Genomic DNA, 15,462 nt, shown 5'->3' on the forward strand with positions numbered 1-15,462 from the left:
AAAAAATAAAACTACGACAAACTTAACTATAACCCGACTATATTAATCAAATCTTGTTCATCAATGTAAGGTAATTAACATTGTAATTGATCATTCTAAGCATAGTGATTTACAATTTTAATAAGCTAAAAATATAAGGTATAGGCAGGACATAAAAGTGAAACATCACGGGTGATGTAAGAGAATTTTAACTTGATCTGGCCACCATGCCCCGATGAGTATTCCTTTTGACTCAGCTGTTGATTCTACTATTAACGACCCAATAATGACGTTCGACGCTAATAACTTGTTCATATAATTTTACTCTCTTTCCATCGTTTCTTTAATTTGTTCTTTCTTTTTTTTTTTTACCTTTTTAAAATAAATATTTGAATAATGTAGCCATTCCCTCCGTAGCTTTTAATTACTATAAATATAACACTAAGCTTCAAATTTCATTTCCTATGACCAAAACCAAAAAGCAAAATCAAAGAGAATTATAAGATTGAAGAAAAATCGTTTCCATAATAAGAATTACTTTTTCATACATGGATTATTCGTTTTTTCAATACCTTAATCTCCAATTGTCTCTTGAATCATCTTCTTCCTATATTTCTCAAAAAAATTCTCACCAGAATCATTCAATTATCTCCATAACCAAACCCTTTCTTTCAATGGAAATGACTCCCAAGAAATGTTCCTTTGGGAGTCCTACATCAAGCATAGGAAAACACTTTTGATACCACATCCGTTAATAGTTTTAGAAAGGATCATTAAGTGAACTTGAATGCAAACGAAGATGAGACAGGAAAGGAGGTTTCGTATAGAGGAGTTAGGAAGAGGCCATGGGGAAAATAAGCAGCTGAGATGAGGGATTCCATAAGGAATGGTGTTAGACTTTGGCCTGGAACCTTGGATATAGCTGAGGCTACAGTTAGCGTATGATCAAGCTGCACTCGCAATGCGAGGTCCGATGTGATACTCAATTTTTCAATGGATATTGTCATAACATATAGATTCAAAAATCTATAGCTAAACTTAACAAATGAATAGAGTTGCCACCAATCTTTTTTACTAGGTGTGATTGATCACCTAAAGAATCTATTCCTTTAAGGAGCTTCTAAGCTTGAAGAAGGGTCCTTAAAATAATGGGTTTAGGTCTATTAACCAGAACAGGTTCAGGAGTTCGGTTACATGTGAGAAAGGTTATAGCACCCCCACATGCCCATCCGAAAGATGGTACCATATTATTTCGAATTTATCTTAAAGTATTGAGTCTAATGGTTTCAAATTTTAAGTTGAATTTTTTTTAAGAATTCTACCATAATAATAAATTAAAATTAAAAATTAAAACTAAAATTGGGCCAGAACTGAGCTAAGCCCCTGTTGAATCAAGCCCAATAGGCCTGGGCTTGGGTCCAGACAAATTAAGGTGTCTACAATTGCCTCTCTTTGCACATTTTCTGTGAAATAGGAATTGTGTAAAGACGTAGACACCCTGCTCATGGTCATCCCAACAAATTTATGCTCTTTTTTTATTTTATTTTTTTATTATTATTTTTTTAAACAAAACTCCTCTAAATAGAAGCAACAGACTTCAAAAATAAATGGCTCATCTGAATAGAGACAACGACCTTTCAGGAAATAAATGGCTCCTCTAAATAGAGGCAATGAACTTTGAGAAAATAAATAGCTCCTCTGAATGGAGGCAACGAACTTAGAGAAAATAAATGGCTCATCTGAATAGAGGCAACAAACTTTGAAAAAATAAATAGCTCCTTTGAATAGAGGCAACGAACTTAGAGAAAATAAATGGCTCCTCTGAATAGAGGCAACAAACTTTGAGAAAATAAATAGCTCATCTGAATAGAGGCAACGAACTTAGGAAAATAAATGCTCCTTGACAATCATGTCCAAAGGAGTCAAAGATCATGTTTGAAGGAATTTTAGGAAATTATACCCAAAGGTCTTGCAAATCGATCCTGATACCAAGAGACATCCTTTTTCAAAGATTAAAAACTTACCTCACAAACTTTTTCTCAAACGAAAATTAAAAAATCAAAAAGTCTTTACATCTATTTTCTCCATGTGGGGATCCTAGAATACCTTTGCTTTGTGAACTTATGCACTATGCTTGCTTGAATACAGTATATGCTATGCAAAATACAATGTGTGTAAAATTCAATGCATGCTATGCAAATGCTAGCTAATTAATTCCCATTTAATTATGGTACCCAAGTTTCTCAAGCTTTTTCTTTGGCCTCGAACCCTTTGTTCTGCAAAGATCAAGTCAGCGTAACTCGTAATCATTTAATTCTCACGTTCTTTTTGCAAGAAATTTCTTTCCAAATATGTGTCCTTATTAGGAACTGAACATCTCAAATTTGCCTTTATCACTGTTAACATTTCCAATGTAATGTAGAAATCTTTCATGCCATTATTTATTTATCAATCATTATTTCAATCTCAAAAAGTAAGAATGCATTCACACATTTCTTCCATTGCAAGGTATTAAGAAGAAAAGAATAAGGATGGTTAGGAAATAATCAACAGTAGAGACACACAAAGAATAAAGTAGAATATCTTTTATTAGCAAAAATGCTGCTGACAAACTCTAGGCAATGAAAAAAATTACAAAAATGGGTATAGGGAAGGTAAAGCCCAAAAATGAATAATCAAACGACCATGATAACATATCTCAAAGTCCCTTTGAAAACTCAACCATCTGATGCACTTAACAACTTAAAGCTCCTCAGAATATGCTAGCCTCCATGCCAATGAACTTTCAAATTCGATGCTGTATTCTCTTCATCTAAGTTGCCTTTTTTGGTTTTCAAGTTAGATGCCCCCTATGACTCAAATCGCCTTTTTTGAGTTTTCGCCTTGAGTCCTTCTTTTTCATTTTTTTTATTTTTTATTTTTTCTCTCTTTTTTTAAGCATAGTAATTCTTCACAACATCAAAATTTACAGGATGAGACAAATTATTTCCATCCATCTCTGCTAGTATCAATGCTCCACCCGAGAAAGCCCGTTTCACCACATATGGCCCTTTCCAATTTGGGGTCCATTTCCCTTTATTATCATGCTGATTTGAAAGAATTCTTTTTAAGACCAATTCTCTCTCTCAAAAACGATGAGGTCGGACCTTTTAGTCATGAGCCCTCATCATTCGTCTTTGATATAGCTAACAATGGCATAACGCTATCAATCTATTTTCTTCAATGAGATTCAACTGTTCATAGCGTTCTCGAATCCACTCAGTCTCCTATAGTTCAACTTCTTTTAAAACCTTCAAGGATGGGATCTCTACTTCCACGGGCAATACGACTTCCATCTCATAAACCAAAGAAAATGGGGTTGCCCTAGTAGAGATATGCATTGATGTCTGATAAGCATGCAATGCAAATGGCAACTTCTTATGCCAATCTTTATAAGTTTCAGTCATCTTCTCAAGAATTTTTTTTATATTTTTATTAGCTGCCACCACTGCCCCATTCATTTTAGGATGGTATGGCGTTAAATTATGATGCTTAATCTTGTACTTGATACATATTTCTTTCATCATCTTACAATTCAGATTTTTTGCATTGTCTGAAATGATTCTCTTTAAAAGTTCATATCTGCAAAGATTTTTTTTTATAAACTTACAAACTATAGATCGTGTCACACTTTCAAATGATGCTGCTTCCATCCATTTTGTGAAATAATCTATCATCACAAAAATAAACCTATGCCTGTTAGAAGCTTTTGGGGTAATAAGACTAATAACATCCATGCTCTACGTAGAAAATGGCTAGGGTAATGCCAAAATATGTAATACAGATGGCGGAGCATGAATCTTATCAGTATAGATTTGGCACTTGTGACATTTTCGAGCATAGTCAATGTAATCACTCTCTATTGTCAACCAATAGTACCCTGCTCTCATGATTTATCTTGCCATCATATGTCCATTGGTATGTGCCCCACATATTCCATCATGTACCTCTTCAATAATTTTTTTAGCCTCAGCCTTATTTACACACCTTAATAATACTTGGTCATGGCTTCTTTTGTAAAAAATATCTCCATCTATGAAAAAATTCATGGCTAGTCTTCGGATGACCCTTTTATCATTCTCTGTTACTTGGATAGGGTATTGTTGATTTTTAATGTACTGTAAGATATTATAATATCAGGGCTTCCCATCCTCTTTTTTTACATTAGAGTAGTGAGCCGACATGTTTTTGACATCTAACTTGATAGGTTGGATGTCAACATTATCACTAATTCGAACTATTGCTGCTAAAGTAGCCAAGGCATAGCAATCAAATTCTCTTCTCGAGGCAATTGATCAAATTGAGTATATTCAAACTGCTTGATCAACTCTAGAATATACTTACGATATAGAATGAGTTTTGAATCTCTCATTTTTCATTCTCTTTTCAATTGATATATAACTAGAGCTGAATCTCCAAATACCTTCAATGCATTAACCTTTCTGTCTATAGTAGTGTGCAAACCCATGACACATACATCATATTCAGCGATATTATTTGTGTAATTAAAATTCAACTTCGCTGTTATGGGATAGTATTGCTCATCTGGAGAAATCAAAATTACCCTAATTTCATGTCCCAAGGCATTGGTAACTCCATCAAAATACATTCTCCAATGGTACTCTTTATACCCTTCCCTTTCTAGCTGAGAAACAATCATCAAATCTTCATCAAAAAATTCCAATTTCCTCGGCTCATAACCTTCAGTAACACGATCTGTGAGAAACTTGGCTATGACACTTTCTTTAATTGCTTTCTGGTTTACATACACAATATCATACTCTGAGAGCATTACTTGCCATCTATCAATTCTATTAGACAAAAAGGGCTTTTCAAATATGTATTTAATTGGATCCAATTTTGCTATGAGCCATGTGGTATAATAGAGCATATATTGTCTAAATATTTTAACAGTCCAAGCTAATGCATAACACATTTTTTTCTAATGAAGAGTACTTGGATTCATATTCTGTAAATTTTTTACTCAGATAGTAAATAGCTTTTTCCTTTCTGCTAGACTCATCTTGCTGCCTCAGCACACATTCCATTGAATTCTCGTATATTGTGAGGTATAAGATTAAGAGCTTTCTTGGAACAGGTGGCACCAACACTAGAGGATTAGACAAGTATTGCTTTACTTTATCAAAAGTCATTTGGCATTCTTCATTCCATTCTTCAGGGTTGTTCTTGTGAAGAAGCTTAAATATGGGATCATATTTGTAAGTAAGTTTAAAGATAAACCGAGATATATAGTTCAATCTACCCAAAAAACTTCAAACTTCTTTTGGTGTGCTGAGAGGTGACAAATTTTGAATGGCCCATATTTTATCTAGATCAACTTCAATCCCTCTTTCACTGATCACAAAACCTAGCAACTTCCCTGACTTTACCCCGAAGGTGCACTTAGCTGGATTCAACTTGAGTTAAAATTTTTTCAATCTCTCAAATAGCTTTCTAAGATTGGTGACATGATCTTCACCTTCTCGAGATTTTGTAATTATATCATTTACATACACCTCAATCTCTTTATGCATCATGTCATGAAAAAGCATCACCATGGCTCTTTGATATGTTGCCCCAGTATTCTTTAACCCAAAAGGAATGACTTTATAGCAAAAGGTCTCTCACATAGTCTCGAAAGTGGTCTTTTCCATGTCATCTCTAGCCATTTTTATCTGGTTATATCCTAAAAATCCATCCATAAAAGAGAACATTGAATGCTTGGCCGTGTTGTCTACCAGTGTGTCAATATGAGGTAAAAGAAAGTTATCCTTTGGGCTAGCCTTATTTAAATCATGATAGTCTACACACATTCGTATTTTATTATTTTTTTAAAAACTGGTACTATATTGACTACCCACTCTGGATACTTGACCATTTGTAAGAAACCTGTATCAAATTATTTTTTCACCTCTTCCTTAATCTTTAGTAACATTTTAGGCTTCATCTGTCTCAATTTTTGTTAGATTGGTTTACATTCTGGCTTCAAAGGTAATTTATGCTATACTATTTATGTATTGAGCCCAGGCATATCTTGATAAGACCAAGCAAACACATCTACGAATTCTTAAAGTAGATTTTTCAATCATTGTTTATCTGTCGACGAGAATGATGTGCCAATCTTAACCTCTTTCTTATTCTCTTCATTTCTTAAATTCACCAATTCGTTCATCTCTTGATGGGGCTCAATTGGTTTACTTTCTTGCTCAATCAATCTCATTAGGTCTGGAGAAATAATATATTCTTCAGAATCATCTTCATTATCAAGTGCATCAGTATTAATTGATTTTTCAAAATTAACCCCTTGATCGTTATCATTATTATTTTTCTGTTCATTCAAGGACCTGAAATTTAATTAAATGGGATGTGTTGGCGAAATGTATGAAAAAAAAAAAGAAAACAAAAAAATGAAAGTACTAGAAGAAATGAATGAAAATGCATCCTTCCTAAGTTTATTAAAATAATAATAGATAAAGGGCTCAAATAAGAAAGACCACCCCAAGGCTTTGGGCATAAGCTATTGGAATGTTTAATTACATTGAACTGGTATCAAGCATAGCAGGCATCTCAATAATGTTTCAGTTGTTCAGCTTGTAATCTGGTAGGCAAGGACAAACCCATGTTTCATTCTTATTCCCACTTTTGTCCTCAATTACACGAATGAAAAAATTAGCAAATGTTTCTTCCATGCTTCGTTCTAAATTTTCCTTTACAGTTGGGTACAGGAACCCTCCAGGCTTGAAAGTCTCATATAAATATGGGATAATCATTGCTGTCTTGCTAACTTGTCTTCCCTCAATTTCCCAGTCTTCCACCTCATAACCAAGGCCCAATCTTTCCTTGTTGTCCATTGTTGTCAGAGGCTCTCTTATCCCTTGTAAATTTTTGCCCAATCCCATTCCAAGATACCAACATTTATTGATGACCTGACATCTCACTATCTTTGAATAATGTTGACTTTTGGGTCCCTCACCCATAGAGTTGATTAACTCAAAGGATCGATAAGAGCATTCCATTGTTTCTTCAGCAGCTTCCATATACGGAGTATTCAAAGGCTGAGTTACCAGCATGTCTTCTTCTCTAAACACTATTACCAACTGCCCCTCCACATTGAACTTGATCTTTTGGTGCAGGGTAGAAGGAACAACACCAACCATATGAATCCATGGCTTTCCCAACATGTAGCTATAAGACAGAGAGATATCCATCACTTGAAATTTTACATTAAAGGTGTATGGCCCAATTTGTAAGGGCATCTCTATATCTCTCAAAACTTCTTGTCTAGGCCAGTCAAATGCTCTAACGATCATTTGACTGTCTTTCATATGGGAATAATCAATAGGTAGCCTTGCCAAAGTTGACATATGTATGACATTGATAGTAGAACTATTGTCGATTAGGAATTTGGCTATAATATGGCTCTTGCACTTAACAGTGATATGCAGAGCCTTGGTGCTTCCCCTTTCTTCTGGAAGAATCTCATCATCATCAAATGATATGTAATTTGACCTGATCAGATTTCCAACCGAATGGTTCACATATTCAACAAACACATTATGTGCCATATATGCTTGATTCAACACTTTCAGTAGGACATTTTGATGTGGTTCTGAATTCAATAACAATGATAATAATGAGATACATGCCGACATCTTATTTAACTATTCCACAACTGAGTATTCACTATGTTTTATCAGTTTCAAAAATTCACAAGCTTCTTTTTTCGACACTGATTTTGGACAATCCTTTTTAGACACCACTTCAGGGTTATTCCTTTCTTCACTTACCTTGGCCTTTTCTTTTCTAGCCCTTTTCTAATATTTCTAGAGTATAACATCTTTCACTTCTGGTGATACCTCTCACACCAGTTATATTGGCAGTATCAAGCTTAGAGACATTCTCTTCTTGCCCCTGAATTATTGTGTCATAGCCATATTTTCATGGCACTGCTCTATTGCTCTAGTAAGGGAATGGAGCAGGGACTTTGAAAGTTACTAGCCTAGGGGTGAACTTGTCTACGATCGACCTTGGCTTATTCCCATAATAAATTGTTAATGGTTTTGGAAATAGTTTTGGTGGCTGGTCAGTCATGAAGACTTCAACATTTTTTGAATCCTAATCTTCTTCATAGAATTTAATCTGGTGTGAGTCCATGAGTTTTTGCACTTCTTGACCAAATTGCTCACAAGTTTCAATAGAGTGACCAGATGTCCCACTATGGTACTTACAGCTTTTATCAGCTATACATGCTCCATGAAAAGTATATGGACTAATTAGTTGTATCATGTCAGCTTTTCATAAAATATCAAATAGCTGACTGAGAGGGGTCTTGACCTCTACCACTTTTTCCTTCAGATAATGCCCCCGTTCATCACTTAGAGCATTCACATGATGATTAGGCAAAGGATTGCCACTAACATTGAAGCTTCACTTCCTGTATTAAAATTGACCATTCCATCGTTGATCAGTTTTTGCACTTTATGTTTCAGGACAGTATAATTTTCAGTGGAATGACCAACAACCCCATAGTGATATTCACAATGAGCTGTGAGATCGTACCATTTGAGATATGGTGGCTTAGGTGGCTCTACTCGATTAAGAGCAACTAGATGATTGTTGTAGAGCTCTCGATATAATTCTATATATGTCATGGGAATTAGATCGAATACGAGTTTTTCATGAGTAATTCGATGCGCTAATAAACCACTCATAGGACCAGCCGGACGAATTTGAGGCTTAGGGGAAGGTTGAGCATTAGAACCATATATGACAGTCTGTGGTCTAAAAATGGATCGATGGGTTAAGGAATAGAGTGACTGTGGATTTGGTTGGTATTGGTAAGCATTATTCACAGTGGAATAATTCTGAGAGTAGCTCTGTGGTGCGTAGGGTTGATAACCCCTGAACTGTTGTCTATCAAAGCTCACAGCCTGAGTTTCAATATCTTTTTTTTTAAGCCCTTTTAGTAGATGCTTCCTCTCCTTCTAACTTACCATTTTTTATGGCACTTTTAATAATTTCACCCAAGATCACCATGTTGGTGAAATTCTTTATTGCATTCCCTATCATCTTTTCGTAATAAAAAAATTTTATAGTGTTAACAAATAACACTGTAGTTTCCTTTTCAGTTAGAGGAGGTTACACCTAAGAAGCTACATCTCTCCATCTCTGAGCATATTCTTTGAATGATTCATTTGCCTTTTTTTTTTCATATTTGCAAAGACAAACGATCAGGGGCCAAATCCATGATATGTCGATATTGACTGATAAAATCATGGGCCATGTCACTCTAGAAATGGATGCGAGTTCTGTCTAACTAGACATACCACCTAGCAGCAGAACCAGTAAGGTTGTCTTGAAAAACATGCATTAGTAGCTTTTTATTATGAGCATAAGCTGCCAACTTCTGACAGTACATGGTAATATGAATTTTTGGGTACTTTGTACCATCATATTTTTCAAATTTTGATACTTTGAACTTAAGAGAAATGACCACATCAGGGACTAAGCAAAGCCCAGCAACATCAACTGAACCATAAAAACTAATTCCTTCCACAACCCGTAGCCTTTGTTCTAGCATACTGATTTTGGAATCTTCTTGAGCTTTCACTTTTATCTTTTTCTTATCTTTTTCTTTCAGTTCATCCAAATCAGGGACTTGAATTGGTTATACTACCTTTTTAGTAAAGACAGGATTCACATAGCTATGAAAATGCCTTAGATTGGAGGCTGATGGCATTTTAAGATATGTAAGGTATGTGAATTGTTGTGGTGGAACCTCTTGTGTGGACGGAGCTTGAGGTGGACCAAAACCAAGTGGATATAAGGGGTCAGTCACTTCTTATGATGAAAGGTCTTGTTGGCTTGTGTTCTCTTCTACCCCTTTCCCTTTATTCAACTTATTGAGAGCATTCAGAATCTTAGCCAACTCACTCTCAATCTTTTCTTGAGCTTTTTCCAATTTTTTAAATCGGTGAAAGTTTTCTTGCTCCATTTGTTTGGCTCTGGCTCTAGTGTTATATCGACGGGTAGGGTTTTTACTGGACGAAGCTATCATTGAACCTTGAGTACCATAATTATATGATTATTAGAAACTATGTATTTTATGTATGATATGCAAATGTATGCATGAAATATACTAATTTTGTCACATCATCAATATTGATAAAAGAAATCTCCATTTGAAACTTTATTAAATAAAATTTCAAAATTACACCCTAATAAAGTCAAAACAATATTTTAAAGTCCTAAACATCATCCTTTATTTATAATGCCTTCTTATAAACATCTTAGCTTGCTGGAAATGATTTTGTGCCTCATCTAGGAAATCAAGCAATTGTTGTCCATGGACTCCCACTGGTTACACCACAGCCTTCAAATTTTTCACTTTTTCTTCCATTTCTGATGCTTTGTCTGCGGCAACGTATAACTGATTAAACAAATGCCTTAGATGCACTTGTTTTTCTATGCACATGTCTTTCCATAGCCCACTCTGTTGAGTTTGTCTCCTGCACTCATCAGACAAGGCTTTTACTTGTGTTGTGAATCGATCCACTATCTCTTGTAACATTTGGTTATGTCTATGTGCCTAGCAGTGGCCTTTTTTTCTTCCTCCACCCTTACTTTTAGCAATTCATTTTTTTTTTAAAAGTCAAGCAAGCTCAAGTGTGACTGATGAATGTGTCATATCTAGATCATTAAATAAGCTCTCCACTGATCTTTTTGCTCTGTCAAGCTCTGAATTTTCAATTCTTGAAGTCGTAGACTCTCTTCTATTTCTAATTTCAATCACTTATTTTCTTGTTCCAACTCTTTTTTCTTGGATTGGAGTTTTCTCTTAGCTATTTCCATTTTAAGCAAAGGATCCTGAAGAATAGGTTTTGGGGAATGCCCTATTTGTTCACTAGGAAGCACAATGTCTTTTTCCCTCATTACATGCCATACACTATATTTTGGGGTGACGTTGTAAGTAAGCCTCCCTTGGTTAACCCTGGTGGTTTACTTCCATACCTTCTTGATCTTTTCAACCATTCTATATGCCCTTTTATCAGTGAATGAGAACTCTCACTGGTTAAGTCCATAAGTTTTTGAAATGAATTGCTCATATTCGGATTGTCTTTTCACCAAAGTTAGGGCATAAGTAACAGCACCCCATAAGCCTAATAAGAACACCCATGGCTGATTTTCACAACTGTATAATACTGTATCATGACACATCAAAGATGCTTTTCAAACTATCCTTGGACTATCAAAGGCTCAAAAATAAGAAACCCATTCTTCTTTTAATTTTGCTTGAGGCTATGTGCTGTAACAGAATTCCTTGATAGGGATGCTGGAACGAAGGTATGGTTTGTAAAATTGACTTTTTTTACATTTCATGTGACTCTTTATACATATATATAGCAACTGTAAACATCCATTAAATCAGCCTTTTCCATTTATGCGACAAAAGTTTAGAGATTGGATGGTTTCTGTCAAAATGGTTAGTGCTGCATTGATCTGATATACTAACTGATCAATAAAATCCACCACTGTGACATCAACATATCCGATGACTTTCAGAAAGATCACCAATCCATATAAAACTATAGCCATAGCCACTAATCCCTTATCATCATCTATGTGCCCCTAGATGAAATCTCGTAAAAAACTTTATGGAATAGCCTTACTTTCATCCTTTTATCTTGACACATGAATCGACTTGAAGCAAACTAAGTCCAAGCATTTGCACTAGCTTTTTACGATAGCCCACCTTATTGGACCAGTAAATATTGTCTGGGTTTGGTAGATCGAAGCAAAGTAAAACCATATACTCTTAAATTGTGGGCATCATATCTACTTCATTAAAGATGAAAAATCTATAAGAAGGATCCCAAAATTGGATGATAGCCCTAATCAAATTATTGTCCACTTCCCTGAAGTAGTGAAGCTATATCTCTATATATGTTCTCAAATGCCTCATGCCTTATCCTATTCATGCATCCTCAAACACTGCTTAAGTCAGCTAGATCATTTTACTGTAGCTTGAAGTGAACTTTCTCTGGTAATGAGGAAATAAAACCTTCAGGCAAGCAATTTCCTTATTTTCTTTAACCTTCCTCTGACTTAATTTTCAGTTGCTGGGCAAACTCATGATGAACTAATGTAGACTTTGGTTGCATTTGACTTTTTATGGATGTAAATGAGAGATCTGATTTATCAATAACTGATATGTGGTAAATATTTTCTATATGCAAATGATGGTGTTAGACATGATTATGAAAATGATGCATAAAATGATATGATATAATGAGGATGGAAATGATGCATAGAATGATGTAACATAATAATGCTTAAAACATGAGGATGCATGTTGTAATGCATAAAAACAACCAAAAATGGTTAGATAATGAACTGTTCCTTCTTGTGTCCTAATTTTAGGTTATATCTATTGATAGGTAGGAAGGGCTCTATCTTAAGGTTGGCTTTTTAAGGGTAAACTATATACAGGGTTAGGTGGTTTTAACCACTAAAGGTTCTCAAATTGTTCCTTACATTATTATCCATCACAAACTAGTAAGGCAGTCCAATCCTCACCCATCACAGGCTACCAACGGAAAGGATTCAATTTAAGTCGGAGTATTTCACTAGCCACTACGGAGATTATCATTTCACGAGAGCGTAGGCACTTTATTCCCTCCTAAGAGGGACAAAGCCCAGGTATAGAGCTTATGCAATACAAATGCATGTGATAGTGTGTGTGAAGGAACATATGGTAATCATCCCCATAAATCAGACAAAAACAAGAGAAAAAACGTTAGTAAACAAATAACTTAAAACCATTAGTTCAAAAGATAAGATAAATTCAAAAATTATGGCTTGACGTTCTAGCAGTTCCTAGTAGAGTCATCAAATGGTCATAACCTATAGATTCGAAAATCTATAGCTAGACTTAACAAATAAATGGAGTTGCCACCAATCTTTTTTACTAGGTGTGATTGGTCAGCTAAGGAATCTATCCCTTTAAAGAGCTCCTAAGCTTGACGAAGGGTCCTTAAAAGAATAGGTTCAGGTCTACTAACCAGAATAGAGTTCAGGAGTTCGGTTACATGTGAAGAAGGTTATAGCATCCCATATGCCAATCCGAAAGATGGTATCATATTATTTCAAATTTATCCTAAAGTATTGAGTCTAATGGTTTCAAATTTTAAGTTGAAATATTTATGAGATTCTTCCATTAATTTGGTAGAATTCTTAAAAAAATATTTTTTCACCTCAAGAATATTCAAGAATCCAATTTGATTTCTTGAAGAGGCTTCGTCGTTGAAAAAATATTTATTTATTATTTTTTAGTCAAAAACATATCTAATTATTCCTCCATTTGGGCCAAATTAAAAATATTCTCTCTTTTTGAATTTCTAAAATTTTTCACCATTTAGGCCTATTTAGAAATTCTTTTTATTTTTCTTTGGAAAGAAAATAATATGACAATTACTTTTATTGAAAATTTTCATTTAAACTATTTCACCATTTGGGCCAAATTTAGAGAAAATTTCTCACCTAGAGATTTCTTAGAAATTTACCATTTGAAATTTTTAAGAATCTCATCCTCGGATAATTATTACATATTTCCAATCAAAATTTTATTTGGAAAAGAATACAATTATTTATATTGAAATTTTATCTAAATTATTCCACCATTTGGGTCAAATTTAGAGGAAATTTTTCACCTAGAGAATTCTTATAAAATTTATCATTTGAAATTTTTAAAAATCTCATCCTTTGATAATTTATATTTAATTTCAAAATTTTATATTTTTTATTATATTTTATATATTTTTTTATTTTTTTTGATTGAAAATAAATATTAATTATTCTTATTGAAACCTTATCTAAATTATTCCACCATTTGGGTTAAATTTAAACAAAAATTTTCACCTATGAATTTTATAAAAATTTACCATTTGAAATTTTTATAAATTTCATCATTGGATAATTAATATTTATTCCTAAAATTTTATTTTTACTTTATTTTACTTTATTTTAATTTAATAATTAAAAAACAAAAAAAACAAATAAATAAAATACTTAAATAAAATAAATAAGAAAATACCAAAAAAAATTTGAAAATGACTCGACTTAGGTTGGGAAACAGCTTGGCTCAAGATAGAAATCACAACTCAAACGTGCAGCTCGGAGTCACGGCTGGAACCCAGGCGAAGAAGCGGGTCGCTGGTTCGGGTGCGCTACGGGTCGGGTTGCATGTTGGCAAAACACGCGGATCCTCTATGTTTACTAATGCAAAAATGACGTCATTTTAGCATGATATAAAAAGCTCTAACCTCTGTTTTTTTCGTAGATGGCTCATTCCCTCTCTCTCTCCTTTCCCTCTTTTCTCTTCATTCTCTCTAAACAATCCCATATTCTGGTTGAATTTCTACCAGAATCTGAAAAAAGCCATCGGAATCTTCAAATCTAGCCAGAAAACTCATCGAAAAATTCAAAGTTCACTGAAAAATTTCGTTGGATTCTGGAAAATTTTCAGAAATTTTTCAGAAAAAAGTCCAAAAATTCAAAAAAAAATTCTAAAAATTCTATACTGCCTCTAAACACTTTTAGCTTCTGTTTCACCTCTTTGTTTCTTTTCCCTTTGATCCCTCTCTGATTTTTTTCTGATTCCTGTTTTAGCCTCTATTTATAGGCATTAATCAAAAACAATTTTTAATCAATACTTATTCCCTATTTGACTGGGATTCAATCTTTGAATCCCAGTCCAACTCTACCAGAAACTGTTTTAGAAGGAAACAGAAATTAAAACTTACTTTTCGGATCGAATAAAAATAAAAATAAAATAACGAAAATAATAAAATAATAATAATAATAATAATAATAATAACTTAAAATTAAAATTAAAACTAAAATTGGGCCAGAACTGAGCTAAGCCCAATGGGATGAGGCTCAGTCCCTGTTGAATCAAGCTCAATGAGCCCGAGCCTGGGCCCGAACAAATTAGAGTGTTTACAGATACAGTTTATGATTCACTTCAAGAAATGAACTATGGATTTGAAGAAAGTTGTTAACCTACTTTGACAATTGAGAAAAGGTACTCCATGAAGTGCAAAAGATCATGGAACATGAAGATCAAGAAAGAAGGAAATGGGGATGGAAAATATCTTGGTGTTTGAGGATCTAGGAGCTGATTATTTGGAGAAGCTTCTAAGTAAATCTAAGAGTGCAACTCCTTATTGGTGAATATTTGGGTGCAAACCCCAATATTTTTTCTTCTCTTTTTCCTTTCTTCTCCCTTTTCAATTGAGATAGTGGAGGAGGACCAAATTTTTTACTGGATATTGTCTGTGAATTTGTAAATCTTGATGCACAATCAAAGTTTAGTGCTATTATAATTTTCGCCAACAATAATATTACATACTAGTTGAACATTTCTACAAATTTTCATTCTTCCAT

At 34.0% G+C, this 15,462-nt stretch overlaps 1 pseudogene; it reads left to right on the forward strand.

Annotated features, from left to right (window-relative positions):
- Positions 1-527: 527 nt before the first annotated feature.
- Positions 528-15,249, forward strand: LOC111297986 (ethylene-response factor C3-like; annotated as a pseudogene).
- Positions 15,250-15,462: the final 213 nt, after the last annotated feature.

Source organism: Durio zibethinus, chromosome 12, assembly GCF_047325235.1.
Source record: "Durio zibethinus cultivar Kanyao isolate XHJ-2024 chromosome 12, ASM4732523v1, whole genome shotgun sequence".
NCBI classification, from domain to species: Eukaryota; Viridiplantae; Streptophyta; class Magnoliopsida; order Malvales; family Malvaceae; genus Durio; species Durio zibethinus.